The 10,746-nt window shown below is 41.7% G+C and overlaps 1 pseudogene; it reads left to right on the plus strand.

The window, feature by feature from the left end:
- Nucleotides 1-4,718: 4,718 nt before the first annotated feature.
- Nucleotides 4,719-4,845, plus strand: LOC118017443 (annotated as a pseudogene).
- Nucleotides 4,846-10,746: the final 5,901 nt, after the last annotated feature.

Genomic DNA, 10,746 nt, shown 5'->3' on the forward strand with positions numbered 1-10,746 from the left:
TTCACGAATGCTTTAACTTTTTCTTCTTTTAGAAGTGGTTCTGTTCAGTCTTCTGCTTACCTTTTTGACTATTTTCTCTGATATATTCAGGTCTCTTTTCTCCTGGTTGTCGGCTTTTGATGGACAACAAGTTAATTTCTTGGATTGATATTTTAGGCAAGAAGAACTAGAGGACATTTGAGCTTCCTTTGGCCCCAGATTCTATAGTTCTGTAACTTTACAATTCACATACTTTTATTACTTCTGTCCAAATAGTCTTCATTAAATGGGAATAACAACACTGGTAGTTTTTGTTTTTTGTTTTTTTTAAAGATTTTTTTTTTTTTAACCTGACAGAGAGAGAGAGACAGTGAGAGAGAGAACATAAGCAGGGGGAGTGGGAGAGGGAGAAGCAGGCTTCCCGCTGAGCAGGGAGACCATTGCGGGGCTCCATCCCAGGATCCTGGGATCATGACCTGAGGTGAAGGCAGACGCTTAACGACTGAGCCACCCAGGCGCCCCCACCGGTAGTTTTTGTATCACAGTGCTAGATCATCTGGTTTTGGATTTTGTCCCGGATACTTTTTAGTGGTATGCTGCTGGCTGAATTGTTTAGCTTAAGTTTTCTTATTTCTAAAATGGGAGTAATAAAACTATCCATTCTTCAAGGTTGTTACGATAATTAATGTATTGTGTACATTAGGAGTTAATAAACATAACATGCCTAGAAGGTGCCTGACACATTATAAATGTGTAACAACTGTTAGTAATATGTTATTCCCCTTGATTCAGTGGATGTTAGATTAGCCACAATATCAAATACCACCTGTCACAAAGCTGACATCTTAAATGGAGGATAGAACAATGTCATGGTGAGAAAGGAAAGTCATTTGGTACAAATGTGAAAAGGAAATCAGATATACCTCACAACATTATCAAACACAGGACATGGTCAAGAAAATTTGGCAGAAGTTTTTAAACTTAGAAGACATGAAAACAAAAGTAATGCATGGGAAGGCATTATTTACAGTATTGGTAGATAGTAAGTTATTCTAAACAGCTTATCTCATAACATCTTGATTTCATCATGAGTGAGAAGATAGGCTTAAATCATTATTTGGGTGATATGAGGACAGTCCTCCTCTGCTCCATGCTGACCATGTACTCCTGGGCAAGTCCTTTGACTTAGTAGTTCTTTCTGATAAGGAAAATACATAATTTGGCATCAAATCAGGACTTTTGCCCTTTGGAGGCCTAGAAGCTTATAGAAAGGAGCTACCTGTGTCTATTTTTAACCTACTCTCTGTTAGCTTGGAATCTTTGGTTACATGGAGTCTGGTGTCCTCGGTCTTGAGGGTCAATCTTTAGTCCAGCATGATTAGCATGAGAGAACAGGGTTTTGAGAGTCTGTGGCTGCTCATATGGATGTATTTGAGTTCTAAAACTCATTCTCTGGATGAGCCAGTTATTATGAGAATAATCCATGGACTCTGATTTATAAATTATATATAATCAAGTCAAATATATACAATTAAATGTCTATAATGTAAAAATATATAATATGAAAATATTAAAAACCAAAGCTGTCAGTCTGGGCTACTGGTCTAGGCTAATCCCACAACTGGTTTAGATGTTTGAACTAAGCTAGGGCTGCCCAGTCTTGCCCGAGAGCTGATTACCTGAATTCTCTTCCCTGTGCTTGGGACTATGAGACCAAAATCTCTTGGGCAATCTCCCTAATGCTTTTCGTATAGAGCTTGCTTATCTGATAATCAAAGGACCCCTAATTTGCTTGAAGGGTGAATTAAACTGTACCTATTTGCAATTAAAAAGTAACTTGAATGATTGTTCACGTAAGTTGTATATAAAGAACATAATTTCCCTGCCTTGACATCGTTTTTTTCTACTTCAATTAATAATAAGAAGGTGACCACACGGGTGCCTGGGTGGCTCAGTCATTAAGCATCTGCCTTCGGGGGTCCTGGGATCGAGTCCCACATCGGGCTCCCTGCTCTGCGGGAAGCCTGCTTCTCCCTCTCCCACTCCCCCTGCTTGTGTTCCTGCTTTCGCTATGTCTCTCTCTGTCAAATAAATAAATAAAATCTTAAAAAAAAAAAAAAAAGAAGGTGACCACACATGTTTAATGCTTGGCTGGGTAGGAGATCTTGAAATCTTTGGCAATACCAACTTTTAAGCTCCTATATTGGGAATGGGAAGATGTTTGTTTCCCCAACACCTTTGTGAACCTATAACCAATATTAATATTTTAATGAAACGTTGTATTTGGGGTTTGCATTAATGTCTGAACATCATTTCTTTATGCAATGTTTAGAAACTATCCTACTTGGTATGTCAGACTATAAGGAGAGTAGAAATGTCTTAATACAGTGGCTCAAACCGTCCAGACATTTCAGGGTTACTGGGTGGATTGGCAGAGAGTTACTCAAGGCCTCGGGTTCTTTCCATCTTCTTGCTCTGCTCACTTCCAGGATGTTGTTCTCATCTGCATGGTTGAATGTGTGAAATATTATCTCCAGGCAACTATGTGTCTAGCCGGAGCTTTATTACTCTAGAGGAGAGTGCTGCTCTGGGGAAAATCTGGCACCAAAACGTGTACTTTTTTTTCCCTCTAGTGAAAACTGGCAACTGCAACTTCCATTATTTCAGAAGTACAGATTGGCTTTGCTAGTAAAACAACTGAGATGTCCTAGTTGATGCTCTAATAGGATTAAAATTTGGTTTTGTGAGGAACTGTTTGTACAGATTGGTAACCAAACTGTCTGGCATAGGGAAAATGAGAAAAAAAGGAGTTTTGTGTACAGATGCCAAAAAGAGGGTAAAGGGGGAATGAAGAGGCTAGAGAGCCTTTGTGTCCCCCCAGCTGGCCCCAGCAACTGCCATTAAGGCCCAACAGAAAGAGGGTAGGAGGGGCGCCTGGTTACCTCAGTCAGTAGAGCACGGGACTCTTGAACTCGGGGTCGTGAGTTCAAGCTCCACATTGGGCATGGAGCCTACTTAAAAAAAAAAAAAAGATTTAGAAAGGGGTTAGGAGCAGAAGCAGAAGAAGCTATTTCAGTGAAAAACTACAGTGGTAGTGATAAGAATGATGAAGATAAAAATAATAACATCTCTACCATTTGCTCAGTGCTTACCAACTTCTGTCACTATACTGAGCACCTGATAGATTAATATATAGATAAAGTATTCCATTTAATACTCAAATAATCTTATGAGGAAGAAATTATTATTATCGCCGCCATATTAAAGAAGATAAAAATAGAAGGTCAGTCGGTGAAACGTCTGCCTTCAGCTCAGGTCATGGTCCCAGGGTCCTGGGATGGAGCCCCGCATCGGGCTCCCTGCTCAGCGGGGAGCCTGTTTTTCCCTCTCCCTCTGCCCCCCCCACCCACTTATGATCTCTCTCTCTTTCTCTGTGTTAAATAAATAAATAAAATCTTAAAAAAAAAAAGAAATTCAGGTTCAGAAATTTTTCATATCTTGCTGAAAGACAAAAACATAGTAAGCAGCAGGGACAAGTTTGGAATCCAGATGTGATTTTATTTTTATTTTTATTTTTTTAAAAGGTATTTGACATTTCTTTCTATGTTTTTTTTTTTTTTAAGATTTTATTTATTTATTTGAGAGAGAGAATGAGATAGAGAGAGAGAGCATGAGAGGGGTGAGGGTCAGAGGGAGAAGCAGACTCCCTGCCGAGCAGGGAGCCCGATGCGGGACTCGATCCCGGGACTCCAGGATCATGACCTGAGCCGAAGGCAGTCGCTTAACCAACTGAGCCACCCAGGCGCCCTCTTTGTTTCTTTTTTTTAAAATGTATTTATTTGTCAGAGAGAGAGAGAGAGCACAAGCAGGGGGAGTGGCAGGCAGAGGGAGAAGCAAGCTCCCCACTGAACAAGAAGCCTGATGCGGGACTCGATCCAGGACCTTGGGATCATGACCTGAGCTGAAGGCAGATGCTTAACCACCAGTTGTCCCCACATGTGATTTTAGAGCCAAATTCTAGGGCACCAGCTTAGTGTTCCAGCCCACCTATAACAAAGTATGGCTCAGAAGTTGATGGAGAGTATATTCTTATGTTTTTCAACACCTCCCCACCCCCATCCCTTTCCCTCATTCCCTCAATCCTCTACCCACCCACCCACCCAGAGAAGACTCTTGTGCAGCAACATTGGAGCTCTTCCACAGAAAATGGAAGTACACAGGAGGGACTCTTCTTAGAGAGAGGCCCAGAGCAGGGACCTGTGAGGCATTGAGGAAGGGGCCAGGGACAAAGAACATCAACTGACTTGTTTCTGAGCATACATGAGCTCCCCACAGGACTTTTTGGAAATAGAGAAGACCTTACAAGGGAACTTGTGTTCCTAGATAATTTAGGTGTTAAGATTGCTGTTCCCTCATTGGTCCTCCTGTGCTGATGAGCCTTAGAACTATCTAGTTATAAGGGTAACTGGCAAAGACAATCCATTCCACAAACTTTTCCCAAGTGCTTCTAGGTCTGCAAAATGGAAGCATTGGATGAGATGATCCCTAAAATTCTTTTTGGCTCTAACAAACTATGAACCCATAATTAATTTTCAGCTGGACCCCAAATTGGGAGAGGAGGAGCAAATGCTTTTATACTGATTATGATTCTATGAAGAAAAACCCAAGGCCAGTGGGAAGAAAAATGGAAAGTGATGTGGCTCAGGGCTAAGCAATCATCTAGAAAGTTCGCATTTTTAATTGCTTCTCAGCCTTTTGGCTAAGATCAAGTGTAGAAAGTTAGCATTTTTGAAACATAACATGACTAGAATGTTTTGTTTCTATTTCTTTATCAAGAAAATTCTAACATAACCGAGGAAATCATGATTATAACCCTTCTTCCTGGGGCCCCCTGCCCTAGCCTGGCGTCTCTAATGCCTGCATTGGTTTCAGGCTACTGGGTCTCCAACCTCTGGAGATGAATATGAAATAAATATTGTGGAAGTTATTATTCTCTTTTCTTAGTGATGAGTACCTCAAGAATCCCCCTAGATGTTAAATAGATGGAGTATGAATTACCTGTAGGAATAAGAAGATAGACATTCCTTGGAAGATACGGAAGGGTTTCATATGGCACACTCAAGCAATAGCAAGCAGTTTTATATGATGGTGCTGCATGACTTTGCACACATGATATTAAGAAGGAAGAAGAAAAAGATGTGATCATCTAATGAAAGGCTGGAGTAATATGTTGGCTGGCCAAGACATTTGATTTTATCATGAGGATAATAAAGAGTTGCCAAATCAGTTCAGATGGGAGAGTAACTTATTCCTCGAAAGAATTATGAAAAATAAGGTGTCCTTAAACTGATAGTCCATTTGCCAATAGTCCTAATGCCAAAGGTGACCTCCAGAAGCGATTCCCCCTTAACAGCATCTTACTGTGCAGTGGTCCTCATCCTTAAGTTCTCATCATCACAGTTATCACTTGAGAGCGTTAAAAAACCCTAATGGGGGGCGCCTGGGTGGCTCAGATGGTTAAGCGTCTGCCTTCTGCTCAGGTCATGATCCCAGGGTTCTGGGATCAAGCCCCACATCGGGCTCCTGACTCAGCGGGGAGTCTGCTTCTTACTCTCCCTCTGCCTCTCCCACTGCTCATGCTCTCTCTCTCTCTATCTCTGTGTCTCAAATGAATAAATAAAATCTTTTTTTTTTTTTTTAAGATTTTTATTTATTTATTCACGAGAGACAGAGAGAGAGAGAGGCAGAGGGAGAAGCAGGCTCCCAAGGAGCAGAGAGCCCGATGCGGGACTCGATCCCAGGACCCCGAGATCATGACCTGAGCCGAAGGCAGACGCTTAACCATCTGAGCCACCCAGGCGCCCGAATAAATAAAATCTTTAAAAAAACAAACAAACAAACCCTAATGGCCCAGCTCTACCCCAGTCCAATTAAATCAGAATTTCTAGGGCTGCGACCCAGACATCAAGGATAATTTAAAGCTCCCAGGTGATATCAAAGCACAGCCAAAGTTGAGAACTGTTGAGCTAGTAGTATTCCAGAAAGCTGGTAGAACTGTTTGAGTTCACTCTCTTGTATACCCTGCTGAGTTTCAGCTCACCTTTGCCATCCATTAAGGATTTACTGAATCCTGTTCCTGTCAACTTTCATTCTATATTTCTGAAGAAGGGCCTCCCAGGGAATTACATGGGAGTTTTCTCCCTCAAGTTGATGATAATTTATTGTTGGAGGCAGAAAAATTAACCAAACATTATAATGTGGTAAGATAGTTACTCTGATGATACTCCTTGCACAGACTGCTGTGGAAGGGACACTTACATTCAGAAAGGGAAAAGGAGGTGAGGCGTGAAGGAAGAGCAGTATTGAGGTAGAGTATAGGGTCCCAGGGATCAAGGGCAAGAGGGTTATTCTAGGAAGAGAGATCAGAATGTGGAAGGCAAGGAGGCAGAAACATAAATATTAATGGGAATATATTCATAAGATGAACTGAAACCAGAAGTTATTCTCATGAAAGTAATATTAGTCCAAAAGTCTCAGTGGTGTCTAAATCCTCTTCACCTCCTAATCTGACTTAATACCTGATTTTCCCTGAACACTCTCCTAAATGAAGTGACTTCCTTTGGTCAACATCCTAATCAATATGATCACATCTCTCAAATTTTATCCCTCACTTTGAAGTCACACTTTGACTCATAAGGAATTTCCACCCTTCCTTACAGCTGTTGAGAGGGCAGCCCTAACAAGAGGAAGTAGCCTTGTATGCTGTCCCCACTTCCTTCCTGTGGCTGTGTCATTCCTGAGTCTGGGTCATCCAGCTGCATCCAGGAGTCTCAAAGGATGCAGTGAAAATGAGTCTAGGTCATGACCTCTCTCCAAAGCCATATCTTCTAGCTTTTATTTGTATTAAAATTAATCAGAAAGTCCAAGAACTGACATCGTCAAAACTAACAGCAGTAAAAAGTATTTATGATGAATGTATTGTATATCTTTATTTCAAGGTTCTCACCATTTTGTGCAGTTTTCTCACTAAATTTTACAAAAATTATTAAGGTAGAAAAAAGTAGATGGTATTACCCTCATTTGGATAGATAAATTGTGACAAAGATGCTTTCTTAAAAATTTTCTGGAACAAATGTTGGTGGGATTTTTTCTTTTTCTTTTTTTTTAAGATTTTATTTATTTATTTGACAGAGAAAGAGATAGCGAGAGCAGGAACACAAGCAGGGGGAGTGGGGTGGGGGGGAAGCAGGCTTCCCGCCAAGCAGAGAGCCCGATGTGAGACTCGATCCCAGGACCCTGGGATCATGACCTGAGCCGAAGGCAGATGCTTAACGACTGAGCCACCCAGGCGCCCGGGGGGACTTTTTCTTAAGCAAGTAGAAACATTCCCAATAGGTACATGTTGAAAAAAATGGACACATATCTCATTTACTCTATTAGAAAAGGACACTTAAGGGTTGCAAGTGATAACAGCTTCATTTGATGTTGGTCCAGGGAGTTCTAAGCAAGATGACTGGATTGAGTTAATATTCAGTTAATACTCTTCTTAAATTTGCCACTATCACTTCAAGAAAGCTAGTCTTGCCTTTATTAAATATATAGAGAGAGCTCTATAGCCGTCCTCTTGGCTTCATGTTTGAGCTTTATCACTTTGAATATCTCAAATATATTCCATTCCTTATTTCCATGAGGTTCATTGGGTTCATTCATCCATTTCTTTATTCTCTCCACATCCCCCCACCATGTTTCACAAATATCTCTTAACTCCACAGTCCTTTAAAGTGCTCTGATTTAAGCCACATTTTGTGGTTCTTGAACTCCTGTTTGAGCACAACAAATAAATAAACATAAATGGTGTAGAATCAGTTGCAGAAAATGCCTTAAGATAAGACTGTAAACACAACTATGTAAAAATGTCTTAGGTTTATCTTTTCCAGATATGCCAATCTCAGGGCAGAGGTGGGTGAGGAGAGAGCTTTTGTGACTGCTTTCTCTGAGATTCAAAACATAAGAAAATACATTGTGATGTTCAGTTCCAAGGCAAGTGATAAAGATCAAACACTCATTTTATTACAATATTTTCATTTTTATTGACCAGATTCACTTTGGATCTTGCTTGCATTTGGAATGTTTACTTTTTAATAAGCGATCTGTTTAAATGTGGATCAGAGAACAAGGGTTTCTGTTTTACAGTTCAACTTTTGACCTTGGGGGATGAATGGGTGGAGGCTAAGAGGAAAAGTCCACTGTGTTTCTACTGAACTTTTTACCCTTAAAAAAAAAAAAAAAAAGAGCAAGTTTAAAGTTCACACAGTGCACAAGAGGTCTCCGCTGGGGATTTCTGGTATTATTAACTTCCTGACCTCAGATAATTAAAAAGAAAGAGCAGAGCCACCTCAGACTATGACTCAACTTTGAACTTTTAACCTTCCAAGTAAAGTATTTAAATTGTAAATGGTAGACCCTGGAAGCTTTCTTATTGCTATTAACTTCCTTCATCTCTGGTCACAAAGTTATAATTTAGGCCAAAAGCATGGCCCGAACTTTCCTTTTTATTTACTTAACCTCTTTTAGCAGAAAGAATTGAGAACTCTCTTTACCTAGAAATGACAGGTATTCGGAAGAAATAAGTAAAGCCTGAAGTGTCATCGCATCTTGGAGTGAGAAGCAACCCTCAACGATCTTTCTAGCCTGCTCAGTTGTGAAGGAGAATAGTGAGAACCAGGGAGGTGAGTGATTTCCTTAAGGTCAGACAATTAATAGGAGAACAAAAAGCATCCCTGATTCATTAGCTGTACTTGTTTTAGTGGTGGAGGGATTCAAACATGACTGGGGGGAAGGACTATTTCCATATGCAGCAAAGGGGTCGAGATTGTTACATTAAAATTCATAAAATGGAAAAAAATCACTGGATCGGGAGTCAAGAGGCCTGGGTCCTAGTGACCCCTTTACTCTATTGATGGTATAATCTTAGGAACTCATTTAACTTTTCCAGCCATAATTTGCGTGGTTGTAAAATGGAAGGTAGTTGAGAGGAGGTGATCCAAGACTGTTCTGTTAGAACATTTTCGGTTCGAGAATCCTTGCTACGATGCATGTTTAAGCACTGTATAGACATACAATTCTCAGCAACAGCTGAGTTTTCTTAACACGGAGGATAGCTCTAGATGACTGTGACTTGCGGGTAATTGGCATATCATGCGGGGCTTGACACTGATGATGAGGCTCTCCTTAAGAATAGACAGAAATCCCAAAGGAAAAGAGGAATATCATGTAAAGAGGCATAAGGGACAGGGAGGAGAACAAAAGAACTGGGACAAAGAAAGGAGCGATGGGTGGGGGGGGGGGGAAGGCATTAGAAATGAAGGTGAGAAAGTGACGGTAGCCCCTCAAGCCCCCTCAGTTGGAGGGGACCCAGCCAATGCTTGTGATACAGAGAAAGTCAATGAGTACTGCCAGAGCCACATGCTGTTAATACCCATGCTTAGAGAGGCTGTTCTCCCTGGCACTTGAAAAACACACGGAGCCTGCTGGAGAGCCAGTCTTCCTCGGGGCCCACTCTTCCCTCCTGCTGTTTGCTAACACCTTTATTGCCTCCAGTTAGTTACTCACAGCACTCTCATTCCCATCTGTCAAGGAGAGTTCCCTTCCAACATTCTGTCCTTCTTTTCCTATACAAAAGAGACCCTCCCAGTGTGCCTGCCCAGCACGGGAGTTGGTACTGAGCTGGATGTGGCAAGTTTGGAGGGGGGTGAGTCACAATTTTCCTGCTTCCTGGTCCCAATAAGCAAGGGAGAGGTGACTGTAGGATCCTGCCTGAGACCCTCTGACGGAGCCAGCTGGAGGGGAGGGAGAGCGTGATGGCTGTCTGGCCCGAGGCTGTGTGCTTGGCCTGGAAGCAGAGGGTCCAGGGTCACTGTCTGGTTCAAGTGCTAACAGCTGTATTTGACTCCCATCCCATCACAGATGTTTACCCACCCAACTCCTCAGCCCCTCTCAGCTGCTTTCAACTAATTTACTTCTCCTTTACCACCTCCTTTGGTCCTTCTACCCCTCCACCGGCCCCTGGAGATTAATATTTGAGCAAGGGACTGCACTGATGTGAGGATGCCTGAATAGGCGATTAAAGTTGCAAACCTGGGGTGCCTGAGTGGCTCAGATGGTTGGGCATCTGCCTTCAGCTCAGGTCATGATCTCTGGGTCCTGGGATGGAGCCCCACATCAGGCTCCTGGCTGGCTCCTAGCCTGCTTCTCCCTCTCCCTCTGCCTCTCCCCCTGCTTGTGTGCTCTCTCTCTCAAATGAATAAATAAAATCTTAAAAGGAATAAATAAATAAAGTTGCAGACCTGTGGGCTGCAAATAACTATCAGTCCCAGGTTTTGGTGGGCAAAATCACCCAGTTTTTTCTCTGTTCAGTAAGCCCTATTGATTCGCTAAATTTCTCCCACATTTTCTAGTCTTGAATGCATTCCTTCCTGGGTAGATGTCCCAAGTACAGTCATGTTAACCTCAAGATCCCCTGAGGAAGGAGGTCACAGGTCACCAAGCAAAGCATGACTGTCATCATGAAATAAGTAATACTGCCTCATTGGCACTTACCTTCGTCATCATCTAGAAAGGAAATAAATAAAGGACTGGATCTTGTCCACCAACTACCCCTGCAATGGAAAACATTACAATGCAAACAAGATATATTGCGCTTGTGAAACTTAAAAATAAATAAATAAATAAAGGTTTATGCCACTATTCTCAATGATGGGCTACAGC

The sequence above is a fragment of the Mirounga leonina genome, unplaced genomic scaffold (genome assembly GCF_011800145.1).
Source record: "Mirounga leonina isolate KUSES-001 unplaced genomic scaffold, KU_Mleo_1.0 Mir_169, whole genome shotgun sequence".
Lineage (NCBI taxonomy): Eukaryota > Metazoa > Chordata > Mammalia > Carnivora > Phocidae > Mirounga > Mirounga leonina.